We start from the raw sequence: 12,654 nt of genomic DNA on the forward strand, positions 1-12,654 counted from the left end.
TAGAGATATGATCATTGAACCGATTCATTGGATAATTCCTAATGGTTAGAATTACCATAAACTGTCAATAGGATATTCTCTTGAATAATGTGATGTAAAAATTTCCTTTGACCTGAGATCATCATAGTAATTGACAAGTTATTTATTGTGCTTTGATACCAGACACCTATGGCCCAAGGACAATAGTTGAAAGGATATTGGGTACGATTAAATACTTGTAGAATTAATGATTGGTCAAGATGGAATCTGCCAACTCTTGGTAATGAGTTTAAGCTCCATGTAGTCATGAATTATAAACGACCAAATTAAGACCTTGGCCAAGACAATTGAATGATAGAAGAAAAGAGTTTCTTAGGTCATTTAATGGTCGATTATATTTGACGTAAATACATAGTTGGTTGCCTATTAGGATTTGATAATTAAATCATATCCTAGGGCGATCCAGAGCTATAAGGACAAAAGGAAATACTACATTATTCTTCTGCGGGTTCTCGAGAGTAAATTGTGTACTTCATGCTATCCGGTCGTTAAGGAGTATTGCTACTTGATTGGCAAATCGATTATGATCAATTTACTACCGGCTTAGTATTGAACCTATGAGGTCGCACACTAACGAGTGTTCTGATCTTTGCTAAAGGATTAGTTACTTTATTATTTGATAATTAAATTAAAGAATTTAATTAGTCAAAAAAATAAAGTTATTAGTCCAAATAAAATATTATTATATTCTTTGCTAGCACAGAGGTTATAATTAATATTGTGAACCAATTGAAATTTTCTATTTGGAATAGAAAATTAAATTATATCTCTTGGCTGAAATATATATATACATACATATACATACATACATACATACATACATACATATATATATATACATATATATATATATATACATATATATATACATATATATATATACATATATATATATATATACATATATATATACATATATATATATATATATATATATATTTATTTATTTATTTATGGTGTATATATAAAATATTAATAAAGAACACTTGATCCAATTTTGATTAAACATGAAATTCCATAAAGGAATTCCTAGGCAGGAATTCAATTCAAACTCCTTGAAGGACTCGACCACTGTGCATATATGGAAAGGATTTGAATTTTCCATTGAAAATTATGGAAAAGAAATTCAATTCTATAATTGGCTAAGTCACGTACATAGTCCATGAAGGACGTTGACTGGCAACAACCTATTTAGAATGGGACTGCAAATTTTTAACTTAATTGTTCCATAAAGTTTATTTTTGGAATAAACTTTTACCCTATGTAAATCATTACCTCAACCAATGGGAAAGATTTTAGGTGATGCTATATAAAGGGTGATGGAGAAAAATTTGCCTGTGTTGATTCTTGAGAAGAAAAACACTTTGTGAAAGTGAGAGTACAATACAAAGCCAAGAAAGAAAATACAATTACAAGAAAAGTGTTTCTTGTTTTCTAACATTGAGTTGAGATTTTTGAGAAAAATTTCAATACAATATTCTTCGTTCAATTTGTTCGCGGGTTTCGTTGATCAAAGAGTTGATAGCAAGGATCAGTCTCAGTGTGGATACGCATAGAGTCTTCGCACTATCGAAGAATTTGAAACGAGACTTTCTTCACCAGGTACGTCTTAGATCCGATCTATTGGCATGTAAATAAATTTTAAACATGAAAAGATCTACCTAGGATTGTTATTGTCTTTCGTTGCGTGCTGTGAACATCTATATGCAATCCTTCACTCTGTGTGTGTATTGATAAAGAAATATATTCCCTTTGTCTCACACTAACCTTTTTTTTCCAAAGATTTTTTTTTGTTTTGTTTTTTCATCATAAGAGACTGTTAATATTGTTTTTAGTGTTTTATTATCAAAGGAATCAACTGTATAGTTTGGATCGGACACACTTATTTAGTTAAAATAAAATTTCAACTAAACTTCTTAAGACATTGGATAATCAAATTGGGACCGATGGATAATGTTCCAGTGAAAAATTAAAACATAAACTTCTTATATCTTTCATTCTAATGTCTAACAAGATTAAATCCTAACAGTACTGATCTAGAAAATGTCTATTTAAAATACGATTATAGTTTTCACATAGAGGTAATATGTTGATATCAAAGGAGCTAGGAAAACTTATATTGATTAATTTCAGTGCTTGCGTACGTTGATGTAACGCCATGCAGAAAGGCCACGTAAATTTTGGTCTCTTTATTTTGTTTTGATTCTAGCCGAAAAAAAGAACGAAAAGAAAAGAGAGTATATTATGTGGTGCAGCATATTTGTCCTTGGGAAGACGCAATTATTTGGTGGAATGATAATGATGTTTTGGGTTGTTAATCCTATTATACGCTGTCGGTGAAGGAGTCTAGCAAAATTGTTTACCCTTAAAATCGAATAACAATTAAATTTGTAAGTGATTTTAAAGATACACGAATTAATTTGATGCAAAACGATAAATTAAGTTAGATTGAACAAACGAAGATAAAGTGAATTTAAACCACACGAGGAAGATGGTTCTAGCCATAGTGAAATATTCACCCTCGATCCCGGCTTGCAATAGCCAGCACTGATGGACAAGAAAGAGAGCTAATAACAGAAAAAAAAATAATATATTGCTTTGGAATGCATGTTACAATGCGTATATTGAATTATCGGACCACCTTTATATAGTAGGGAAGTCCTACTCTAGATACAACTCTATAAAAAGTAAAAAAATCTTTGATTAACTGATTGTTGGTTCTTCATCGATACGTGCCGGGATCCCTGCCGTGATATCCGGTCAGTCGGCGAATACTACGACCTTCTGTTGGTCGTGCTTGGTTGCCCGACAATGTTCTTCGAGGTCGTGCGGGGTTAAGACCGATCCCGGACCATGTCTCTGATATTCCCGAGGGTGGGCGTCATGCTTTCGGACTCTGACTCGATGAGGCCCTTGCCTCAATTTCGGTCCTATGTCATCATGTCTCGAGCTTGGCTTACCTTATCGGAGACTGGGGCGTACCATAAGCCCGGTTCTACCCGTATACAAAAAGTACACTGAAATTGCTAAGGAAAACTTTAATAATATACCTAGATATTAGAACTAGTAGAATAAATACTCATTATACTGTTACAAATGAGTAGTTAGTGCAATGATAATTCATTACTCATGACCCCATTTCGGTAGGTAATAGTTTGGCTGACATTTCTCTACTTGGACGGCTTAATAAATATAGGTGCAAATTGAGTTGGATTTAACTCTTCCGCCTGTTGAGAGAGTAGACATCGCGGGGCTGGAAAATGGGATATTGTATTAAACAAGACTTTATTCATTTTGCGCGATCCAAAACTAGTTATCTGCAACTGCACCCTGTTTATACTACAATTTTACTCTGTAACAGGACTTTCTTCTTTCCTATCTGGTGCAAAATATCGGCGGACAATGGCACAATGCCCTATTCAATTATTTTGATGTCTCCTAGCAAAGATAAAATAAATAGATTATAAATCCAAATGTCAATTGCACTTCACGCGTTTAGAAGTATGTTATGTACACGCAGTGGTGTAACCATATAAATTGAAGAGTGGCCAACTGAACACCCTTTATTAAAAAAATATACTATGAATGTAGAAACTTATATTACGTATATAGGCCAAAAATTATTTTTTATGTGTATATTAAACCTTGAACACCCTTCGCAAAATTACTGGTCATTTAAAAATAACCAGTGTTTACCAAATCAATGAAAAATAGTCACTATTTTGCTGCAACAAAGACCGGTCCAGCATAATATACTGGAGTTCGGTGCACCTGTATATGAACTTCCAGCATATTATGCTAGACCGGTATACTTTGCTAGTTTCAGTAAAATATACTGGAATTCCAGTATATTATGCTGGACCGGTATACTTTGCTGGCTCCAGTATAATATACTGGAGTTCCAGTATACTTTGCTGGAACTCCAGTATATTATACTAGAGTTCCAGTATATTATGCTGGAGTATTTTCCAGATTTTGAACAGTGTTTTCGTTCAGATTTATCTTTACATGAAAAGTGGCTAAATTTCGATGACTTTTGAAACTGTGGTTATTTTTGAATGACCACTTGTAAATCTGGCTATTTTTAAATTTCTCCCGATCTTGTATTGTGATTATTTGAGTTTTGACTATGTATTTAAAACAACGTAGCCCGCTAGTAATATCGTTCGCTCGGGGTCAGGCCCTCACGGGTTTAAAACGCGTCATTAGAGTCTAAGGCTTGTTAACTTATATACTCAATATTCCTTCGGGGACATCAGATAAAATTGGAACGACACAAAGAAGATTAGCATGACCCGTGCGCAAGAATGACAAGCTGATCTTGTGAAAAAATGGTCTAGCGGACTGGGCTGTTACTGTACTAAGCTATTTCTTTTGATACTCTGGGAGTATATTGATTAGCAAAATATTGGATAACACTTCCAAAATAGAAAACGTAGCAATTAGTAAGTATTTTTACAGCCATACCAATTTTCTATATGTTGTTCTAACATTAGCATGTCTTCTAACTGTTCCTCATTGGTACAATCTTTTTTCTTTTCTTTTTTTGTTTTGAAGGCAGTGATCACGGTTGTGCAGCTTAAAAATAAAAAAAAATAAAAAAAATACAATCCGATAGTAGGTTTCAGACAATTTTGGCCTGGCATGAGAAAGCATTGACTAGCTTGTATGAGTTAATTAAATACGGCCTTCGCTGTATTTTAATTGATCTGCGTTGATTCTCCCATAAGTAAGTTTAATAAAATGATATTATATTGAACTTGGTACAACAGATTGTTAATTATTAAATTGAAGTGTGAGAAAGATCACTGAATTAATTGATAATGTCCCCCGGAGATTAAGCTTTCGTTCTGCCATAGATTTTGTCTTATTTTTTCAATTTTTTTTTGAAAATATTGTTTATTTATGAAATATAATCATGTTTCGGGGAAAAACAAATTTAAAAAATTTCAAGTTCCTAAAAACTGGTTCAGGACAATTTTTGGGTGAAATTTCTTCTTCCAGTCAAGAACTTCAATTTTCTTCAAATAAAATGTTTGTCCAAACACTTGATATCTTATTTCAAGTTACAATCAAATTTATGTCCGGCGCTGGGTAAAATAGTACTCCAATAATAACAAATTGGAACAATAACAGTTGGGGGCAAACAAACTAAAAGTTAAAGTTGAAACAGGGCTGAGTCACTGAGAGAGTACCACTAGAATTTAAGGTTATTATACGTAAATTTTGAACTACGTACAGAGAAACATTGTTTTGATTCCTATCCCCATCAAAAGAAAAAAGTAGAACAAACTCCAATTACTTCTTGCATATATTAGGCAAATTTTTTACTCCTATTTGGTTTCTCACTTGACGTCTGAGACCCCTTTTAAGCCCGACTAATAATTCAAATTTGAGAACGTTTCTTAGAACTTTTTTGGTTGTCAAAGCTCAAATTCGAAATCTCTTATTAAAAATAAAAATATTCGATCCATTCACCATAATCTTTGTTAGTTAGACATTCTTAGTTACCTAACCGTTCTAATATACATGACCTACTTTTTATTGTTTTAGCTGGACAAAAAAAGTACTCCATTCGTTTTGTATAGGTCCAAATTTGGACGACCACAACTACTGACGAATACGACAAGAGACGAGATCTTCACGACACGACGTCCTGTGGCCGTTGAAGACGGCGACGATCGACAGCGGTTAAAGGACGCATGACTTTTGCAGTAGTCATGCCCAACAGGAGACAATAGGAATATACTTTCGAATATTCTCTATGATATGTCTTTTAGTGAGTAAAAAACTTTTGTAAAGGACACGAACTTTTGGCTAAGAACACCCATTGTAATATCTTTCTACATTCAAGGTTGTCATATTTTTTTCGCTTAATCATTTGGTTTCATGAGACCAAGAAATACTATCCACCTTATTCATCCCTTACATCTTTCATTTTAGAGTTTACTATACTTAGCTGAGATTTACCTCTTCATCTTCTTTAATTGATTTAATCAAAAAGGTTTCACTATCTTTTGGGTCAAAAAATTTGGCACCATCTGTGGGGATTTCTTTAGCTAAGATTATAGTTTCATCTAGACTTCTGAGAGGGATAATCACTTCTTCCGAGCTTGGTACAAACCAACAATAGCAGGGAAAGGAGATGCAAGGCAAAAAGCCAAAGTAGGCGTCACAATCAACCTCCTAGACACCATCAACGAAGATAGCAGAGAGGATAACGAAAATGAAACACCAAATACAACACCCGAGGGAGACACTTCACCTCCCCCGCACGAAAGCGTGACTGCTTCGCGCAAGAGGGAAGCCTCTACTTTTGCAACAGGAGAGGCACCACCGGTAGTAAGAAGACTACTGGAGGAATGGCTAACAAGTGCTCTGAACACCATACTTGATAAACCCGCCCAAAGGGATGATAGGAACGTGGCACACGCATATGTCACGATAAACGACGGTGAGCAAGACGCCTTACGCATAGGTAACACTTATGTTGCTAATGACGCATGCAATGATACGCTTGCAGTCGTTTTAAAGAAAATGAAGGAGATGGAAAATGAGAATAAGGTACTCCGTGACCAAATGAAGGAATACCAAGAGAGGGTTGACAAAATATCAGGTGCTCCAAAGTTGCTGCCAAAACGCGATGTTGGTCGATTCATCGAGAAACCATACAGTGAAGAAGCGGCCCCCTACACCATTCCAAATACCTTCAAAATGACGCCCTACTTAAAGATATATGATGGTACTACCGATCCAGGAAACCACATCATCCACTACGTTACAGCCGTAAAAGGCAACGATCTCTCAAAAGAGCAGGTACCATCGGTGCTATTGAAAAAGTTCGGCAAAACTTTAACAGGGGGAGCCTTGACATGGTACTCTCAACTACCAGCACACTCGATAGCAACATTCGAGGAAATGGCAGACAAATTCGTCACCTCCTTTCCCGACGCTCACGCTCGATCTCCATGATAAGGGTCTAGCACGAGAAGTAAAGTTAGAGACAATGGGCCAAAAATAGTAATGCAGATCCGACGATGAAATAAAAAGAAAGACATTTACCCGTAGAGCCATGCCAGAAATGCTCCGAGACAACTCCGCATCACTCATCACTTTAAGTGTCTCGCTCTCAGGGGCAGCACACAAAGGGCAAAAATGGATTCCACTTGATCACAGTCCGACAGTAAGTCGTAGTCCCCAGGAACGACTATATGTCGATAAGAACCCTCCATTCTGACCTCTACGTGAGTGTGACGCTCCAAAAACTCGCGAACATCCCCTGGGTCGACATCAAAGCCCGAGTCGTCGCCCTCGGCGCGTAAACCCCCGCCGACAGTAGATGATGCGCCACCCTCGGCGGAGCACGCAGACCCCCTCCTTGATAAAACCCTTCAGTTTGGGGAGACCTCCCCGCCAAGATGGCTTCGGCCATAAACGTGGGTACCAGTACCATCTCTGATGCACCCGTCCTACTGCCACCGGTATCAAAACCATGCTCTTCCCGAGCTCTATCTTTCTCCTTTTTCTTAACAAAGATTCATCCCTATTAGAGGACTCATCCACGAGGTGATGGACTGGTAAAGAAGGGATCTCCCCCTCACAACCATATCCCTAAAGGGGTCCCTCGCCTGTACCGACTAAGCACGACCCTCTCGGGCAGACTCGTCCAAAGTGAATTGCATTCCTGTGGAGGCGACAACCTGACGAAATACAGGGACTGGGACCCTATGCCTAGAAGCTCTGCGACCTATCATCATAAAGAGTCATATCAATAGACAATGGTATACAGCCGGAGAGTGATACAGAGGAAGACACTTACCAGATAAAACTTTTGACCCAAAGTGTTTTACGAAAGCGGGCCAGTCTAGAGTCTCCGTTGCATGTGGTAGCAGACGGGCTACCCAATCCCTTATACCTGCAATAGGATGGGGTGGGCGCCCTATAGCTGCAAAGAGAGACACAAATAAACACTAAGGTGAATGAAGAAGAAAAGAAAGAATAAACAAGTGGCGACACTTACGATTCTTGTTCCACCACTTCGGGAATCTAGCGGGGTTAGACACGATGTGTTCAGTTTTAACGAAAAAGTACTTTTGCCAGAATTTGAGACTCGCCCAATCATCAGTTCCGGCCACCTACCCTTTTGTCCCATGGTGCCTCAGATGCACCATAGTGGCCCTATGAAAGATGGGTGAAAACAAGTGTAGGAGGTGGTGAACGGTTACTTCGCACCCTACCAACTCAGCGTATTTTGTCAACAACAGGAGTATTTTGAGCGTGTACGGTGAAAGTTGCGCCAGGTAAACCTGATAAAATCGACAGAATTCTACCGCTAACAGGAGAAGGAGGAAGGAATGACCAATCACAAAGGGGTACTCATAAAAAGCGCAGTACCCCAGTCTATGGACTTCCACGAAGTCCCTTCCCGCTGGAACCATCACAATGTGAGCGGAAATGTTATATTTTGCACAGAGGCCATCAATATGGACTTGCTCAGTTTCAGAGAATACTGAGGCGGGAGTAGGAGGAGGATCTTTAAGAAAGTTGCTTCGAGACATGGGGTGTCTCAGCAGTAACTCTTCCATGGGGTGTCTCAATATTTAAAAATTTTATAAACTAAATCAACTCTAAATATAATATAGAAAAAATACGGAAATGAGTCCCAAACATCAGGGTGTCACTAAGTCATGAGCGTCTAAAACTATAAACTAAGATATATATAAACTTTTTAATTGTCCAAAGAAGAAATGACAAAAGTAGTAACAAGGTCTTGCGGACGCTAGCAGCTACCTTGCGATCTCCATAGATAGCCGGTCTGAAATTAACGATCGCCACACTCTAACTCACCTGGATCTGCACATAAAGTGTAGGGTGTAGTATGAGTACAACCACCTCAGTAGTAACAGAAATAACTAAGGAACTTAGCAGTAGTGACAGGCTAAGCAAAACAGTCCAATTATTTATTTTTACAATTTAAAAATAACAGGAATAAATAGGTAAATTTCATAACTCAGTAAATGCCACAAAGAAATTTAACAAATAAATGCAGCAATAACAAAAGTAAATGCAACTTCACTACAATGTCACTCCATCACTCAACACTCACACTCAACACTCAACACTCAATACACTCAACACTCTGCGCTTACTGGGGGTGTGTACAGACTCTGGAGGGGCTCCCAAAGCCCAAGCGCTAAGCATGGACAACTCACGTACCATCATATCAATACCTGGATCCGCACGGTCAACTCACGTGATATGCGGACAACTCCCACGCTATGGCATAAATACCTGGACCCGCACAGTCAACTCACGTGCTACACGGACAACTCATGCGCTATGCTATTAATATCCTCACAACCAGGCCATCATATCAATACCTGGATCCGCACGGTCAACTCACGTGCTACGCGGACAACTCACGCGTTATGGTATTAATATCCTCACAATCATGCCATTGGTATCACTCAATCATGTACCTCATTAGCCTCACCATCATCAACAAATAAGGGAACACAGTCCACATCAAGTATCACAACATATTAGCAAATAATAGGGACTAAGGTAAACATGTACATTAATTTCTATGAATGAGTACAAATAATGTGAGCATGAATAAATCCTAGGCATGATCTCTAACATGAAGGCAAACAAGTTCAACAACAAGTAAACACATAACCACAGATAATAGCTATTAGGCCTCGCAGCCTCACGGGACAACCCAAGTCTCAATCTCTCGAGGTATACACCCACATGCTCGTCACCTAGCATGGGTATCACCTCCAAACAATCGCATGATATCAAATTCTCCGGGTTTATACCCTCAAAGCCAGAGTTAAAACTATTACTTACCTCAACGGCATAAAATCCTATTTCAGGATGCCTTCGTCTCTGGACTCGGTCTCCAAAAGCTTCAAATCTAACCATAATTAGATTAATACCATCACCATCTGCTAAAGAATCGAATTCCACAATAAAAATTATTTATCCAAAAATGCGAAATCGGCCAAAATCCGGCCCCTGGTCCCACATCTCGGAATCAGTCAAAAATGGTCATATAAATTTTATCAAAATCGGACTCCATTTGGTCCCTCAAATCCTCACTTAAAATTCTCCAAAACTCAAACCCTAACTCCCTCAATTTCACTTTGAAATCATCAATCAAATCCCAAAAATGATGATGGATTCATGAAATATAAACAAAACCGAGTAGAGAACACTTATCCCAATCCATATGGTGAAAATCCCCTTCAAAATAGCCCAAATCCGAGCTCCCCAACTCAAAATATGACCGAATGAACAAACCCTAGTTTTATATATTTTTTTGCCAGTTATTCTGCCTCGTTTCTCATGCTAACCAATTCTAAAACTCGTATTTTATACCTCCAATGGATTCCTTGTGAAATTCTAGTCAAGTTAGGTTTTTGAATCACTCAATTTGACCTTATAATGAATGAGGTATGTAGGTTTTAACACTTGCAAATAATATAGATTTTTAAATACACTGCTAGTGGCAATTCCGTAATTAATTTGAAAAAAGCTAGCAACCTAATTCTTAGTAAAACGACCATAAAATCCTCATACGATGTTCAAATTTGACGATTCTTTTTACTACTGGTCCGTAATTACGATACGGATCTAATGCTACAATCAAAAACAAAATCGAAGCTCATTTGTTCAATATGACATCATTTATGCTTGAAGAAACGACGTCGAAACATAAGAAAAACGAGCGCAACACAACCCAAACCTATCCGAAACTCACCCGAGGTCCTTGGAACCTCAACCAATAATTTTAACAAGTCATATATCACTACCCGAACTTAGTCAAACCTCCAAAACACCCAAAACAACACCAAAACACCAAATCAACCTCGAATTCAAGCCTACAAATTTCTAAACTTCCAACTTTCGCCAATTCAAGCCTAATTCTACCACTAACCTCCAAATTACACTCCGGACACACTTGTAAGTCTAAAATCACCCAATGAAGCTAATCAAATCAAAAAAATCCAAATCCGAATTCAATTACTCATAAGTCAACTTCCGGTTGACTTTTCTAATTTATCTTTCTAACTAAGAGACTAAGTGATCATTTCACTCCAAAACTACTCCAAACCCAAACCTACCAACTCGATACAACTCAACACAGCTGAACAATACATAAAGAAATAGAAATGGGGGAAACGGGGCTATTACTCTCAGAATGACTAACCTGGTCGTTACATCCTCCCCCTCTTGAACAAACGTTCGTCCTCGAACGAGTCTAAAAACATACCTTGGAGTCTCAAATAGGTAAAACCTTCAGCAATACCTTCTCGTCACATTCAAATCATATGAACTCATCTCGCGGTCACATCATACTCACCACATATCCATCCAGCTACCATTTTCACTAATAGAGACACTATCGGACATATAGGTCCACAAGCACGTGCTCACACAATCAACACCTCAGTGCTCAATCTACAGTTAAAACCCGGCCTAAAGTCCTCTAGACTTTCCCAACATCAACACACAAAAATCACCTCTCACACCTCATCCAGGGAATCACAAGCTGTCGTTGCACAACTAATGTCGAGCGCTCATATGTGCATACGATTGCGTGGAAGGAATTCAAAGAGTTGCACTTCAAGCTGAATCAATATCGCACGATAAGAATTCAAGAAGGTGAAGTTTTCCTAAAGGTTCTGCAACCTCTCGAAGATAAGTACAGACGTATTCGTACCGATACACAAGACTCTACTAAACCTGCTCATGACTCGTGAGGCCAATATGCTGGCCGATGCTTTGAATAGAAAGTGTCACGACCCAAAATCTAACCATTGTCGTGATGGCGCCTATCGTGTTACAAGGCAAGCCTATTTCCCAAAATATTACTACTAAATAGATAATAAGAATTTAATAAAACAATTCAAAATTTAAAATTTTCATAAACTAAATCAACTCTAAATATAATATAAAAAAAATACCGAAAACGAGTCCCAAACATCAGGGTGTCACTAAGTCATGAGCGTCTAAAACTATATACTAAGATGTATAAACTATTTAGTTGTCCAAAGAAGAAATGACAAAAGGAGTAAGATCGTGCGGATGCTAGCAACTACCTTGTGATCTCCATAGATAGCCGGCCTGAAATCAATGATCGCCACGCTCTAACTCACCTGGATCTGCACATAAAGTGTAGGGTGTAGTATTGTCACGACCCTAAACCCAACCCGGTCGTGATGACGCCTTTCGTGAAGACAAGGTCAGCCGACTCACTTCCAATTCACTTTAAGCAATTAAAATAATAACTACAAAGTCTTTAATCGGAAATAAAATTCCAAAATAAGTTTAACAGTATAATTTGCAGAAATAAAAGCCAACACAACCCGACATCGGGGTGTCACCATTCATGAGCATCTAAAACAATACTACCAGTCTGAAAGTCTACTCCACTACTAAATAACTGAATCAGAAAAGAAATAAGATAGAGGGAGGTTGCACTGGGCTGCAAATTGCCAAGCAGCTACCTAGTAAACCTCTGAAGATCTGCTTGAACTGTCAACCCTCTATAGCAGGACCTGTAGCGCCTGAATCTGCACATAGAGGTGTAGGGAGTAAAGAGAGTAC

The 12,654-nt window shown here is 37.9% G+C and overlaps 1 non-coding gene across 1 annotated transcript; it reads left to right on the forward strand.

Moving 5' to 3' along the window:
* Nucleotides 1-4,279: 4,279 nt before the first annotated feature.
* On the forward strand, nucleotides 4,280-4,378 carry LOC142179732 (U6 spliceosomal RNA). Its single transcript, XR_012708271.1, has one exon. It is a non-coding gene; the product is annotated as a U6 spliceosomal RNA (small nuclear RNA).
* The last annotated feature ends 8,276 nt before the right edge of the window (nucleotides 4,379-12,654 follow it).

Source organism: Nicotiana tabacum, chromosome 3 (assembly GCF_000715075.1).
Source record: "Nicotiana tabacum cultivar K326 chromosome 3, ASM71507v2, whole genome shotgun sequence".
Lineage (NCBI taxonomy): Eukaryota > Viridiplantae > Streptophyta > Magnoliopsida > Solanales > Solanaceae > Nicotiana > Nicotiana tabacum.